This window comes from Canis lupus, chromosome 22 (genome assembly GCF_011100685.1).
Source record: "Canis lupus familiaris isolate Mischka breed German Shepherd chromosome 22, alternate assembly UU_Cfam_GSD_1.0, whole genome shotgun sequence".
In the NCBI taxonomy this organism is placed as follows: domain Eukaryota; kingdom Metazoa; phylum Chordata; class Mammalia; order Carnivora; family Canidae; genus Canis; species Canis lupus.
In genome coordinates, this window is record NC_049243.1 from 3,174,437 (window position 1) to 3,189,788 (window position 15,352).

General features: G+C 40.6%; 1 long non-coding RNA gene across 1 annotated transcript; it reads left to right on the forward strand.

Annotated features, from left to right (window-relative positions):
* The first annotated feature begins 818 nt into the window (after positions 1 to 818).
* Positions 819 to 4,340, forward strand: LOC111091803. Its single transcript, XR_005376200.1, has 2 exons — positions 819 to 868; positions 979 to 4,340. It is a non-coding gene; the product is annotated as an uncharacterized LOC111091803 (long non-coding RNA).
* The last annotated feature ends 11,012 nt before the right edge of the window (positions 4,341 to 15,352 follow it).

Genomic DNA, 15,352 nt, shown 5'->3' on the forward strand with positions numbered 1-15,352 from the left:
CCCCCGGGACGCGCTCGCCTCTCCCGGCGCGGGCCCGACCCCCGCCGCCCTGGGCCCCGCTCCGGCGGCGGGCGGCGGCGGCGCCGTATCTAGCGAGCGCACCCCGGGGGCACGCCCCGCCGCGCCCCCCCGCCCCGCGACACCCCGCCGCGCGCCGCGCCCTCCCGCCGCCTCCGCCCCGCCCCGCCGCGCCCCCTCCCCTCCCCGCCCCTCCCCGCCCCCTCCGCGCCGCCCCCCCGCGACCCGCGTCCGCGCCCTCCCACCGCCCCGCGACCTCCGGCTCGCCCCCGCCGAGCCTCCCCCGCGTCCCCGCCCCCTCCGCGCTGCGACCCCCTCTCCCCTTCTCCCCGTCTCCCCGTCCCCCCGTCCCCGACCGCCCTCCGCTCCCCGCCCCGCCCCCTCGCCCCTCCCCGCCCCGCCCCCGCTCCCGCTCCCGCCCAATCCGCCCCGCCGGATCCGCCAAAACAAAAACAACCGTCTGCGGAGCCCCCCGGGCCGCGAACGCTGGCGACGCCGGGAGACGGCGGGACGCGCGGGGCGAAGCACGGCCGCCCTCCGGGACCTGCGCGCGCAGACGGGGCCGGGGGCAGAGCCGGTGAGGACCTGAGCGCCCGCCCGCCGCGGCCCCCGGTGCCCCCCGCAGGCGCCGCCCGCCGTCCCGCGTCCGAGCATCGCCCTCTCCGGGTGTCCCTCGGGAGTAAATGAACTTTCATCTTTTTTTAAGTCAGGATTGTATTTAATATTTTATTTATTTATTCATGAGAGACACAGAGAGAGAGAGACGCAGAGACCCAGGCAGAGGGAGAAGCAGGCTCCACGCGGGGACCCGACGCGGGACTCGAACCCGGGACCCCGGGGTCACGCGCTGGTGAGCCACCCCCCACCCCCGCCCGGGCTGCCCCGTAAACGAAGTTTTAAAAACCGCGCGCGCGCGCACAGAACCGGGAGGGGCCGGCAAACTGTAAGGGGCATTTTCAGAGAAAAAGCGGCAGCTGAATGAATGCAAGCCCGCCCGGCCCGCCCGGCCCGGCCCGGCCCACGCGGGACGAGCGCCCACTGTGTGCCCGGCGCGTGCTGGGCCTCAACCAGTGATCGCCAGCCTCAGAACAACCCTTTGAAATCGGTGCTTTGGTCTTCCCCAGATGGGTGAATCCGCCCAGCGTTAGGGAGCGGATGGGGGGTCAGAGGATTTGAAAATAAATAAATAAGCAAACAAACAAACAAATAAATAAATCCTTATACACACGATTCAGGAACAATCGGGTCAAAGTTTTAAATCCCCCCACACGGCTTTCTGTTGCACAACCAAAGAAACATAAGAAATTCTGCAGATTCTTAAAAGAAGCCTTTCCTGATCTTTCCCCAACAGTGAAACCAGTCTTTTCAAAAGTTGCCCCCGTCCTAGTTGTCAGTTCAATGACTTCTTTCTGATCTTCTCTCTACTTGGCCTTTCTTGCAGTTAACGCAGTTAAACCACTTCCTCTTGCGTAAAGCTTCGCTAGTCTTCCACAAATCCAGGGTCCCCTTTTCCTCCCCCTCCCTCCTGTTCCTTTGTAAACTCCTCCCCTGGTTCTACTTTCCCTTGTCTTCAGTGCAGGTCCCCTCCCCGACAGCAGCATGACCCAAAGTGTGCTCCTTGGGCGCACGCTGCGCAGTTGGCGGATACCCACAAAGAAGTAAGCACAGGGATCGAGAGCGAGTGCTTAGCAGCCCTTAGAGCGATTTAATATTTCAGCTACATCCGAGCACATGATCGTCGGACACCTCTCATTAAACAGAACATGGAACAGGTCAGGTGTTCCCTAACTTGTGGGGTTGCGGGTGGCATGACTGTGTCCCTGTCATGTGCAGTAGGGCCACATTATAGGGAGTGAAATGCCAAGGCAAGTATCGTTACCTGTAACCCAAAAGTGAATACAAATCTGTGAAAATGTAAATATTTATTTACTTTTTTGTTACAGTTTTAGTCATTTTAATTTTTAATCCAGCCTATTTTTTTTTTGAGATTCATAGCAAAATTAGGGAAGTAAAGTTTGTGTCATTTGTTTTTCACCCTAAATTATAGATGGTGATGTAAGCCTTCCTGTCCTGTTTTGTCAGGAAAAGACACATGTCAGTAGTATGTCCGTAATAATAGTAGTAAACCAATGACCAGAGGAGTGATTATAAAGAATTAAAGATTATTTTTACTAGTTTTACTCAGAAGTGTCATCTTCCTTCTATTGAGTTCATAGCCAAAACTCATAGTAAATATTAAAACCGTAACTGACTATTGAAGCAATAAGGCCATCAAACTTCAGTAGCATTCACATATAAAATATAAAGAAACTAATTATGAGTTTGACAAAACATTTGGAATTTTTATTTTCCATGAAAATAATCTCCACACATAGGGAATTCATGGATCCAGAATCCATTTCTTTAACTGAAGGGTACTCTAAATGTAACTATCATTTAGTAGGACAAAGTTTTGGAACTTATAATGAACTGACACTATTACTGATGAGATGAATCTTGAAAATAAAGCGTTATTTGCTCCATTTTGTATAAAAAACAAAAGTGAATATCCTGAGCTTGATGAAATAGTCTTAAAATCACTTGCATTCCATTAAACGTATCTCTGAGAGACTAATTTCTCTACAGTGAGGGTTACTGAATAAAACCTAGAAACAGTTTAGATATACAATATCTCAGCCATGCAACCTAGCTTAGATCATTTAACAGACCCAAGAAACACATTCATCTGTCAAAAATGTACAACTACTGACAAATTTAAAATATTAAATACAGCGTTTAATATGGGAGATTGCTCCTTCACTCCCAACCTTGTGATTGTCACAACTATGGAATGATAAAAAACTGACCATATATTCACAGTTCGTCATATTAATCGCCTATTTGCACGCTTTCAGTGAAAGTAGCTTTTGTAGTTTCTTCTTTTATGCGATGTAACTTTTTGTTCTATGTTTTTTGAAATGTAATTTTATATCTGTTTAAAATACTAAAAAAAATGTGAGTTTGTCATTTTTTTGTTTTCATTTTTCAAATTATTTAAATTTTTTTTGTTTTCCAGAAGTATCAATTCACAAAGTTTAAAACAAAGGAAAGGTCCTTCACAGATAGTGTGACATAACGCTGGCCTAAAAGATCCCCACCTCTCCTCTCCATTTGCTTTATTTCATTTCCATGATTCAACTCATCTCCATTAGAGTCTTTCAGGTTTCAAGAAAAACAGAGATCTACTATTTTACTTTAATTATTCAGGATTATGGATGAGTTTAAGTGAGAAAAGTGAAAGAGACAAAAAACTAAAAAATAAGAGTCCCTTCTGCTGCAGTCATGTGCCCTGTCATCCATCCAACAGCTGACTCCCATCTTTCCTGCCTCTGTGAACACTGCTCATCTTCCTCTCTTTATAATTTTCTCCTGCCACAATGACTCCCTCTCTGTATCACTAATTCACATTTCGCAGGAGAGAGAATAACACTGGTTCCCCTACTAAACTGGAATTTACATTAGCAGGACCAGATAACATAATTTGCGGGACCCGGAGCAAAATGAAAATGCAAGGCCCCTTATTCACAAATTATTGAGATTTTCCGGATGGTGAGTGTGGAACATTAAACCAAGCACAGTGCCTTTCTAAATGGACTGTTAGAGAACTGCATAGCTCACCCGCCCACAAAGCCAGCCACATCCAGGAGAGTGCATCTATACTTGTTCTGCTAACGAGGGTGTCCCCATGCCTCACCTGTGCCCATGACACTGAGCAATCAATTGGGCGTGATACCAAGTGGTGCTAGTTTGGTACGATTTCATTTGTATTGGTTTCCTCTCCTCCCCCGTCCACTCCCCTTTGCCTTCACTCCTATTTCTTTCAAACTGCACTCAGTCTCTACTTTCTAGAGAACCCAAGCTAAAAGACTTGTCTCCCAAGTGTCCTGGAGACACTCAGGATGGGATATTAGAGGTGGGTTAACCACTGGTCTTAGGACAATAAAGACCGAGGCGTGGTTTGTGGGTCGTAGGTGAGGCCACACAGGGGGATCATAATTACTAAGACTTCCCACCTGTGGCCAGTCGGATGCAGTGCACCTGAAAGTGAGACATTGGACTGTGTAGTGGCAGTGATGCCCGAGCAGCATGAGGACAATATTGTAGAGATTGGGACGGATTCTGTTACTGGAATTGCATACTTTGTACAAGAAAACGATACATCAGGGCAGTCAGCTCTCACCTTAAGGTATATTAAGAAAGGCTTAATATGGAAAGGCTTCCGTTGGACATATTTTTTTTTAAAGATTGAAATAAATAAATAAATAAATAAATAAAGATTGTGATTTTGGTGTAAATTATTTTTGTTGCTTTTATCTTTCTCACCTACGGAGACACATCTAGAAAAATGTTGCTAAGGCCAGCATCCAAGAGATTACTACCTGTTTTCATCTCGGAGTTTGATGGTTTCAGGTCTTACATTTAGGTTTTACTCCATTTCGAGTTTATTTTTGAGTATAGTTTAATAAAAATGGTTCAGTTCAACTGTGTTTTTGTTTTTGTTTTTTTGATATAGTTGTCAAACATTTAAAGGATGCAGACTTCATGGTTTCTATTATATCCCTATTCAACCAATTCTCCTGTCTGACCCTTACAAAAATGGGATCATGGCACATGACAGTGGACCACCATAAATCTAGCCAGGTGATTGCCCCAGTAGAAGCTGCCATACTACATGTGGTGTCTTTACTAGAGGAGATCAACATAGATTTGGCATTGGTACATAGGTATTAATTGGTAAATGAGCTTTCCTTAATTTCCATCATGAGAAAGAATCAAAAACACTTTGCCTTCATAGAGAGAGAATAGGAGTACACATTTACTTTCTTGTGTCAGGGCTATTTTAACTCTTCTGTTTTCTGTCTTGGTGAGCACAAAGCGGCAAGTACTACTATTCAGTGTTTCTCATAGTGAAGGACTACTTTGTTTGTTTGTTTGTTTGTTTGTTTGTTTTTTCCAATCTGTCTTGGAGCCATACTTTTGGAAATCACTGAATTTGACCAGCACATACCTTGCTGCACGTGTGAATTATCACAAGTTTGACAATAACCAAAATGATCAATAGCTTAATGAGATGAGGCTTCTGATCATATACTTGGATGTCACAGCAATGTCAGATTGCTATAAAAATGTTCTAAACATAGATTTTCAATTTCAGAATTTATCCTGTGGGATGCCTGGGTGGCTCAGCAGTTAAGCATCTGCCTTCCAACTCAGGGCGTGATCCTGGAGTCCCAGGATCGAGGCCCACATTGGGTTCTCTGCATGGAGCCTGCTTCTCCCTCTGCCTGTGTCTCTGCCTCTGTGTGTGTGTCTCTCTCTCTCATGAATAAATAAATAAAATCTTAAAAGAAAGAATTTATCTTGCAAGAACCAGTAACCAAGAGTTCACCAACCAGCAACAGTCTGTAGACTCCGCTTTCAATATTAATCTGAATGGCCCTTGTAAAACACGCACATGCTGAAGAATGGAAGAGAGACCTCTGAGACAATCCAAGGGCTTGCCACATCAATAAACTTTTTAGGATTCCAAAATTCTGGGGATGCAGGAAGTATCACCTTTAATGTAAAGAACAACTTGTACCTCTCACCTCCTGCCACTAGGAGAGAGACTCATCACTTAGTGGACCTCTTTGGATTTTGAAGGCATATACTGTCTTTGGGAATATATCCCCAACCCACTTATCAGGTGACTTAGAAAGCTTTCATTTGCAAGCAGTTACCAAAATAAGAGACATCTCTAAATCAAATCCAAGCTGCAATGCAAACCGCTCTACTGCTTGAGTTGTATAATCCAGCAGATCCAATGGTATGAGAGGTATTTGTGGTGAATAAGTGATATAGAGTCTCCAGCGAGCCCCAATAGGAGGGGGTATACCTCTAGTGCAGGGCAACCTTCTGCAGCAGAGAGTTAGACTCTATTTGAAAAATCAGCTATATGTGCATGGAGACAGCGTGCCTGAGCAATAGGGGTAGCCCATCATGCACTGATTATTATTCTCTAAGCGATAAAAATCTGTCCACGCCAATCCATTATACAATGGATACGGTACATTAGGGATCAAGCATGCAGGGACTAGGAAGTCATGAGTAAATGGGAACAAATGGTCTAAACTCTTATATCCCCAACCTCTCTTGTGCTACTTCTCTCCCAGTTCAGTCCTTTTGGCCTGAGGGTTTTCTCTAAGAGCAATGATGTAGAAGGAAAGACCTTGGACCTAGTTTACATATGGGGCGGTACAAGATGGAAGTACCATAAAAAATGCACTGCTGATGCCCACAGTACAGTGATGGTGGGGAATCCTCCCTTGGGAAGATTTGTGAGCAATGCACATGTTGTTTTATCTCTTAGGAGCAAGAAGTGGCCTGAGATAGGGATGTGGATATGCAAGAATTTCTAGGCAGAGATGAAGGGCTTGGCTAATTGATTCAGGACCTGGAAAAAAAAAAAAAAAAAACCATGATCGGAATATTGGGGACAGATTGGCCTGGAATACAAAATTTGAATGGATGTATAGGAGTGAGAATATCTCTGTGTCTCATATTAATTCCCAAAGAGAATATTCTCAGGCATCAGGTGAATGAGATGTCTTGTGCCATCAGCGCAAAGATCCTGTGAATAGAGAGGTCATGGTGGAAGTCATGAAAGTATTGCATGGGCCAGAAAATACAGACTCCTACTAATTCTGATCCAGCTAGATCAATGGCCATTGCTGTATTTCCAGCTGGCCACTTGCAGATACTAAAACTGAGCCTTTCATCTGCCATTACTCTTTGAGAAGACCAGTCAGCTTCTTGATGGCAGGCGGGTTACTTTGGACCAGTTCTACCTTGGAGGAGGCAGCGACGCATCCTTATCAAATGGGCACCTACTTTAGTCATGAATTTGCCTTCCTTGTCCTCAGTGCCTCTGCCAGCACCGATATTCAAAAAGTTATAGGAGCCCGTTAACATTGACGTGGTTTCTCTCGCAATAACTACCCAGCCCAAAGAATATATTTTATGACAAAAGAGGGGAAACAACAAACACGTGGCTATGGGCCCCTGTAGCCTTAACCATGTAATCCATCCATGTTAGCTAGATCTTGTTGTGTAACAAAATACTTGAGGCAGTGCAGAGCTGGGGACTGCCCTCTAACATTCGGTATATGCACTGAACCAGCAGCTAATATATAGAACTGCATCCCCCAATTACTAGAGTATAAGGGGGCAAGAAATAAAGAGTGGAGGTAGGATGAACCCCTTGTAGTCGACGGATGCCGTTGGTGCTTTGCATAAATCTCCTTTACCTACTCGCACACTCACTCATCCCCTAGCTGCTGTGAGAATTCACTGAGAATTATCCTTAGCCAAATGAGACCTGCCTCATCTACGACAGGTACCCCCTGCCTTCTCCACTGCTGACAGACAGTGGCCAGTGGTAGACTGACATGAGAGTACAAAAGAGTAGAGGAGAAAGAGATGAATATTATCAACTATGGCCTTAAGATTATCTTCATCAGCAGGGACTTGACTTTGTTCCATTAACCTACTTGCCTTAAGTGTTTTCAGAGAAGGCGGCTGGATATCATCTTGAACAGGACTCTGTGATGAGATGAACGGATTCTTTCCCCCTCGAGGAAGAAGTGATGGAATGATCTACTCACAAAAATTGATGCTTCTATTGTAGTATAGGGGTGAATATAATGGGAAGCACGAATGAAAGTGAGTGGTGAAAAAGGTGCATTCCATACTCAGATGCTTTTGGCTTCACCAGCTTCAGGGCCATTAGCCACTTGTTTTGTCCCAGCCAACACTGTGACAGCCAACACCTTTGAGCAACAGACTTCACATTAGCACAACTTGATGGTTAGCTCACCTTATAACCAAACAATATCACATCTTGCCTTCTGTCCTGGAGTTTTCTCATAAAAGACAAATGAGATGCTGCAGGATCTATTGCGCCTATACACGAACAGCCCTGAAATGTGTGGATTCAATGTCCATGAGGAAAATTTTTGACAAGAAGATCTAGCAGATAAATTCTCTGTCTTCTTCTCAGAAGTCTGTTCTGGGATTAGGGTCATTTATATTACCTCTTAAAGATGCTCCCATGAGACTGAGCAATTAATTGCATTCCATATTGAGTGATGGCAAGTTCATAGAAGAAGCAGTAAAGTGAATATACCTATAAAAAAATGGTCACAGGGACGCCTGGGTGGCTCAGTGGTTGAGCATCTGCCTTTGGCTCAAGGCGTGATCCCGGGGTCTGGGGATCAAGTCCCACATCGGGCTTCCTGCATGCAGCCTGCTTCTCCCTCTGCCTATGTCTCTGCCTCTCTCCCTATGTGTCTCTCATGAGTAAATAGATAAAATCTTTAAAAATAAATAAATAAATAAATGAACGAATAAATAAGTAAATAAATAAATAAAGGTTGCAAAGGATGAATAACAACACAAAGATTGTTTCTCCTCATTAATTTTATTTTTACACAATAAATCTAGGTTTGTACAATTGTTACTATGTATGGTGCTTAATAATAAGAAAAAAGGATATTATTTGTAATTTAAAAATGTATACAATCACAGTTGTGAAGTCCTTACATTATAAATAAAGTTGCATATCAATTCATCAGAGATGCATAGTATAATCACTATAGCAGCCAACCTTCAAAAGAATGAAAGAAGATATAACTGAAAAGCAAATATGCTAATTAAAAGGCAGTACGAGTTGGCTGGATAAAAAAAGCAAAACATAATGATATGCTATTGACAAGAGATTTACTTTAAATACAAAGGCACGACTAAGTCAAAGTCATGGACATAAATATGTTAAATAACCAGTACTATGTTAAATAACAGTGGTGAGAGTGGACATCCCTGCCTTGTTCCTGACCGTAGAGGAAAAGCTCTCAGTTTTTTCCCCATTTAGGAGGATATTAGCTGTGAGTTTTTTGTGTTTGGCTTTAGGTTGAGATATATTCCCTCTAAATCTACTTTGTTGAGGGTTTTTATCATGAATGGATATTGTACTTTGTCAAATGCTTTTTTTTTTTTTGCATTTTTTGAAAGGATCATATGGTTCTTATCCTTTCTTTGATTAATGTGTATCAAGTTGACTGATTTGTGAATATTGAACTACCCTTGAAGCCCAGGAATAAATCCCACTTGGTCATGGTGAATGATTCTTTTAAAGTACTGTTGGATTCAGTTTGCTGGTATTTTACTGAGAATTTTTATATCTCAGGGATGTGTTCATCAGGGATATGGACCTGTAGTTCTCTTTTTTAGTGGAGTCTTTATTTGCTTTTGGCATCAGGGTAATGCTGACCTCATAGAATGAATTTGGAAGGTTTCCCTCCATTTCCGTTTTTTGGAATAGTTTGAGAAGAATAGGTATTAACTCTTCCTTAAATGTTTGGTAGAATTCACCTGTGAAGCCATATGGCCCTGGATTTTTGCATGTTGAGAGGATTTTTTTATTATTGATTCAATTTCTTTGCTGGTTATTGGTCTAAGTTTTTATTTCTTCCTTGAATTGTAAAAACTCTTTATGTGTTGTATATACAAGTCCCTTATCAGATATATGATTTGCAAACATTTTTCCCATTTTATAAGTTGTCTTTCCACTCTCTTGATTGTTTCTTAAAGCACAAAAGTTTAATTTTTATCAAGCCCAATTAATCTATTTTTTGTTCTGTAGCTTGGTTTGTGGTGGCATAGGTAAGAAACCAATCAACGCCTAATGCAAGATCATAGTTTTATCCTGGTTTCCTCTGAGAATTTTGTAGTTTAGCTCTTACCCTTAGGTCTTTGATTCATACTGAGCTAATTTTTGTATATAATGTGAGGTAGGGATCCAACTTCATTCTTTTGTATGTGGACACCAGCTGTCAACAGCACCATTTGTGGAAAAGCATGCTTTTTCTTTTCTGTATTGAATTGTCTTGGTACCCTTGTTGAAAATCAACTGAACAGAAATAAAAGAGTTCATTTCAGGACTCTCAATACTGTTCCACTGATCTGTATGTTTATCCTGTGTCAGTACCACACTATCTTGATTACTGTAGTTCTATAATAAGTTTAAAGAAGGAAAGTGTGAGTGTTCCAATTTTGTTCTTTTTTTCAAGAATTCTTTGGTGATTCTGAAACTTCATTTACATATGGATAATATTAGATTTACTTGTCAATTTCTGCAAAAAAAGACAGTTGAGACATTAAGGGATTGTTTTGAAATATAGGTCAATTGGGGAAATATTTCCATCTTAACTTTGCCATAGTAAGTCATATGATACAAAGACATGAAATGTCTCTCCATTTAATGAGACATCTTTATTTTCTTTCTTTTTTTTTTTTGGCTTCTTTATTTTCTTTAAGCAATGTCTTATAGTTTTCAAATCATAAGTATTACACTTATTTAGGTAAATCTGTTTATGAGTATTTTATTCTTTTTTGGTACTATTGCAAATGGACTTGTTTTCCTTATTTTATTTTTAGATCGTTCATTGTTTTTAATGAATTTCCTAGAACTTTTTTTTTTTAATATACAAGATCATATCATTTTACTTCTTCCTTTCCAATCTGAATGCCTTTTATTTTATTTTCTTGCCTAACTTCCCAGGTTAGAGCCTTCCATACAATGTTGAATAGAAGTGGTGAGAACAGGGCAGCCAGGGTGGCTCAGTGGTTTAGCGCCAGCTTCTGCCCAGAGTGTGGTCCTGGAGACCCGGGATTGAGTCCCACGTCGGGCTCCCTGCATGGAGCCTGCTTCTCCCTCTGCCTGTGTCTTTGCCTGTCTCTGTGTCTCTTATTAATAAATAAATAAAATCTTAAAAAAAAGAAAAAAAAAAAGAAGTGGTGAAGTGATGAGAACAAACACCATTGTCTTGTTTCTGTTCCTTAGCAGAACACATTCAGTGTTTTACCGATATGTATCATGTTCTCTGGGGGGACTTTCATAGAAGTATTTATCAGGTTGAGGAATTTTCCTTCTATTCCTAATTTGTTGAGCACTTTTGTCATGAAAGGGTAATAGATTTTAGTCAAATGCTTTTTCTGTATCTTTTGAGATAACAGTGTGATAACAGTGTGGTCGTTGTCCTCTATGCTAGTGTGACACAGTATATTATATCAATGAATTTTTAACTGATTTAAAGTTCTATCTTACTAATTTTTTTCATTGATTTTTTTTTCTTGATCAGTCCAAGAAGAGCTTTATTGCCTCAATTGTTCTTTTATAAGAACAAAATTTTGGTCACGCTGATTTTTCCTGAATTAATTGGTTGATTCATTTTCTATTTTATTGATTTTCCCTAAATTTATTGTTTCCTTTTAAAAACTTCCTTGGATTAATTTACTCTTATTTATTTCCTTTTGCTTTGTAAGGTGGAAGCTTCAGTAAGTTATTTTTTTAAAGATTTTATTTATTTATTTATTTATTCGACACACAGAAAGAGAGAGCACAAATGAGGAGGGGCAGGCAGAGGGAGCAGGAGAAGCAGGCTCCCTGCCGAGCAGAGAGCCTGATGTGGGGCTCTACCCCAGGATCCTGGGATCATGACCTGAGCTGAAGGCAAATGCTTAACCAACTAAGCCACTTAGGGCACCCTAAATAATTTATTTTAAGCTGTAAGCATGTTAGACTACAAATTCCATTCTAGGCACTGATTCAGCTCTGTATCTCACAAATATGGGATGGTTTAATATGTATTTTTATTAACATTCAGTTCAAAATATTTTATTTCCCTTGTTCTTTCTCCTTTGGGTCATGGTTTATTTTTAAATGTACTATTTACTCGTTTTACCAATTACTAATAGAGGAATATTCTTACCAGAACAGCACTAAACATCACAGAAAAATCGGTGAATCAGACTTCATCTAAGTTAAAATTATCTGCTCATCAAAGGACACTGCTAAGAAAAAACCTAGGCAATACGTAGACAGAGAGAAAATATTTGTAATGCATATATCTATCGAAAGATCTTTATCCAAAATACATAAGGAACTCCTTCAACTCAATAGTAAAAAGACAAACAACACAACCTTTTAAATGGGCAAAATACAAGGAAAAGGCATCCCCTGAAAGAAGATATATGATTGGCCAATAAGCTCATAGAGAAATACTTAGCATCGTTAGACATTAGAGGTACAAATTAAAACCACAATGGGAGTAAAAGGTACAGCATAGGGAAGTAGCCAATGATATTGTAATAGGGTTGTAGGTGACAGATGGTAGTTACTTTTGTAGTGAGCATGGTGTAACGCACAAACTTGTCAAATCATATGTTGTATGCCTTAAACTAACTGAACATTGCGTGCCAACTATACTCACAAAATAAAATAACAATAAATCACAGTGGCATATTCTACAACAACTGGAATGGCTAAAATTAAATAAATGGCAACACCGAATGTTGGCAAAGATGTGAAGCAACCATTCATTTACGGTAGGAGTGTGTGGTGTACATACTCTTACACTGGCCCCTTTAATCCCCACCTTCTGGTATTCATTCCCTGTGTGATCCCTCCCCTTGAGTGTGAGTGGGACTTACATTAAAATACGGCAAAGGTAATGGGATGTATATGATTAAATATATTTGATTACATGATTACATTTTATGAGATTGCTGCATTCACCTTGCTGGATGGAACCTCTTGCTCCTTCACTGGCTTTGAGGAAGCAACTGCCCATGTTAAAGAACCCCACATGGTAGGGAACTGTTGGCAGCCTCTCTAGCAGCTGAGGGCGGCCACCAGCTCGCAGCCAGCAAGAAATTGAAGTTCTCGATCACACAACACAAGGAAGTGAATTCTGCCAAAAACCACATGAGTCTGGAATCATGTCCTTCCCCAGTTAAAGCAGGAGAACCCAGTTTGGGTCAGCACTCAATCACAGCCTTGCAAAGGATTATCTAAGCTATGCCCAGCCTCCTGATCCAAACTGGGAGAAAAAAAAAGTATATTGCTTTTTGCTGTTAAATTTGTGGTAATATTGTCATGCAGCGGTAGATAACTAACACAGAGTATAAAATGTTACAACCTCTCTGGGAAATGGTTTGACGTTTTCTTATGACATTAAACACGCTCCAGAAACTCCACCCTCAAGAGAAACAGAAGTCCACAAAAAGGACATAAACAAGAATATTCACAACAACTTCATTCAAAATAGCCCCCAAAAATCGGGAAAAAAAGCAAATTTTTATCAATATAAAAGTAGATAAAGAAGTTGTGGTATAAAAAAAAAAAGAAGTTGTGGTATATTAATACAATACAATGAATACTACTCAGCAATAAAATAGAATAAACTTTTGATAGACACAAAACATGAACAAATCTCAAAAACATTATGTTAAACTAAAGATGCCCAGACACAAAAGAGTACAAACTGCATGATCCCATTTGATGAAGTCCTAGGACAAGCCAACTTAATCTATGGTAAAGAAATTGAACCATTGGTTGCCTCTGGGAATTAAGGGCAGGCACTTATTTGGAAAAGGCATGAGATCATTTTCTATAGTGATGAACATGTTCTCTGTCCGATGAGATGTGGCTTACATCTGTCAAAACATTTGTCAAAACACCTAACTATGCACATAAGATCTGTGCTTATCACTACATGTAAATTATATTTTGATTTAAAAAAATTTAAAAGACAAGAGAAATACTTCCTTGGCAAAGGATAGCAGCATATGTCTCAAGCAAAATTACCCCGAGATTCTTGCAAAGATGATGAGAAAAGCATAAAACATCTGTCATGTATCATCTGTTACAACACAAGTTTCCAGAGGAAAAGGCACCTTCTGTATGGTTCTCTCTCAGTTGATCTTTATGCCTGGAGCTTCATTGACTCAATCCACCCAAAGAAGACTATGCCAGTCAATGAATCCTGTGAACTCGATAGCCCATATTTAATCAATGAGTAGTTATAAAATGACCAAAACCAAACACAACTGCTAAAATAACTTTATCATCCTTATCATGCAGCTACTTCAAACAGGATTTGATTTCCACCAATTGTCTGACATTTTATTTAATTGGAAACAATACTTTTTGTGGTGCTTTGCCGGGCAACGTAGGGAGATTAAATTATCGAAAAACCTATGAGTTCGAAACCATTGAGGACATCAAAAACAAGAAAAGTCTGAGAAACTGTTACAGTCTAAGGAGCCTAAGGAGAAATAACAACTAAATGAAATTTTGATTCCTGGACGGGATCTTGGAACAGAAAGGACTCTAGGTTAAAAACTATGGAAATCTGAATTAAGTATGGATTCCATTAATCATAATTTGTGAATACTGGTGCATCAGTTGTAACTAATATTCTCTACTAATGTAAGATGTTGATAGTGGAAATTGTGTGCAGAGGTAAAGAGGATATATAGGAACTCTGTACTATTTTCTCAATTTTTCTGTAAATATAAAACTGCTCTCAAAATAGATCTATTTTTTAAAAAGAGACCTATGAGAGCAAGCTGAATGTACATGGTAGGATCTGGGAAAACTACTAACAACTAAGAGAGGACAGATTTAAAACATGAGTGGTAAGAAAAGGGGCAACACCCTAGGAACAGACTAGGTGGTTTTCAATCTGTCTCTGCTACTTACTGCCTCTACAAAGCTCCTCTCCTCCAAATCGTTGACGCAAATGGAATCCGCGTCAACCAATCTCTCTTCTGGCAGCTGCTATTATTTCTATTTTCACTCCCTGCCAATCTGGACATGGGACATCTATAATTTCCCCCACAGAATTCATTGGCAAAAAACGTTGATGAGAAATGTGGTTGCTTTTGATGACTTTGTGGGGAAAATGGAAAAGGCATTTATGTTGAACACAGCAAACAATTTTAAAATCCCCTTTAAATTGGAGATTTATAAGGATATTTTTGGGACAATGGGGAAATTTGAATATGCACTAAATGTTAGATATTGTATTTTAGCAAGCTTAAGTTCCTGAGTGGGACAATTGCATCCTGGTTATATAGGAGCAATGGCCTTGTTCTCAGGAAACACATACTGAAGCACTTAGTGGTGAAGCTGCATGATGTCTACCAACAACCTTCATATGGTTCAGAAAAAGAAAAAAAAAAATATATATATATACACACACATTTCTCTCTGTATCAACTTTCTTATCTGCCTATCTATATACAAAATGTCAATACACATGTTAATAAAAGTGCACTCTCTGTCCCTCTGTATACATTTATATGTACACATAAGGGATACACCAGTGTTTAATGTACGATTCTTATAACTTTTCTGAAGTTTTGGTATTTTTCAAAATAAACATTTGTGGGAATCCCCCTTAACATATCTGTT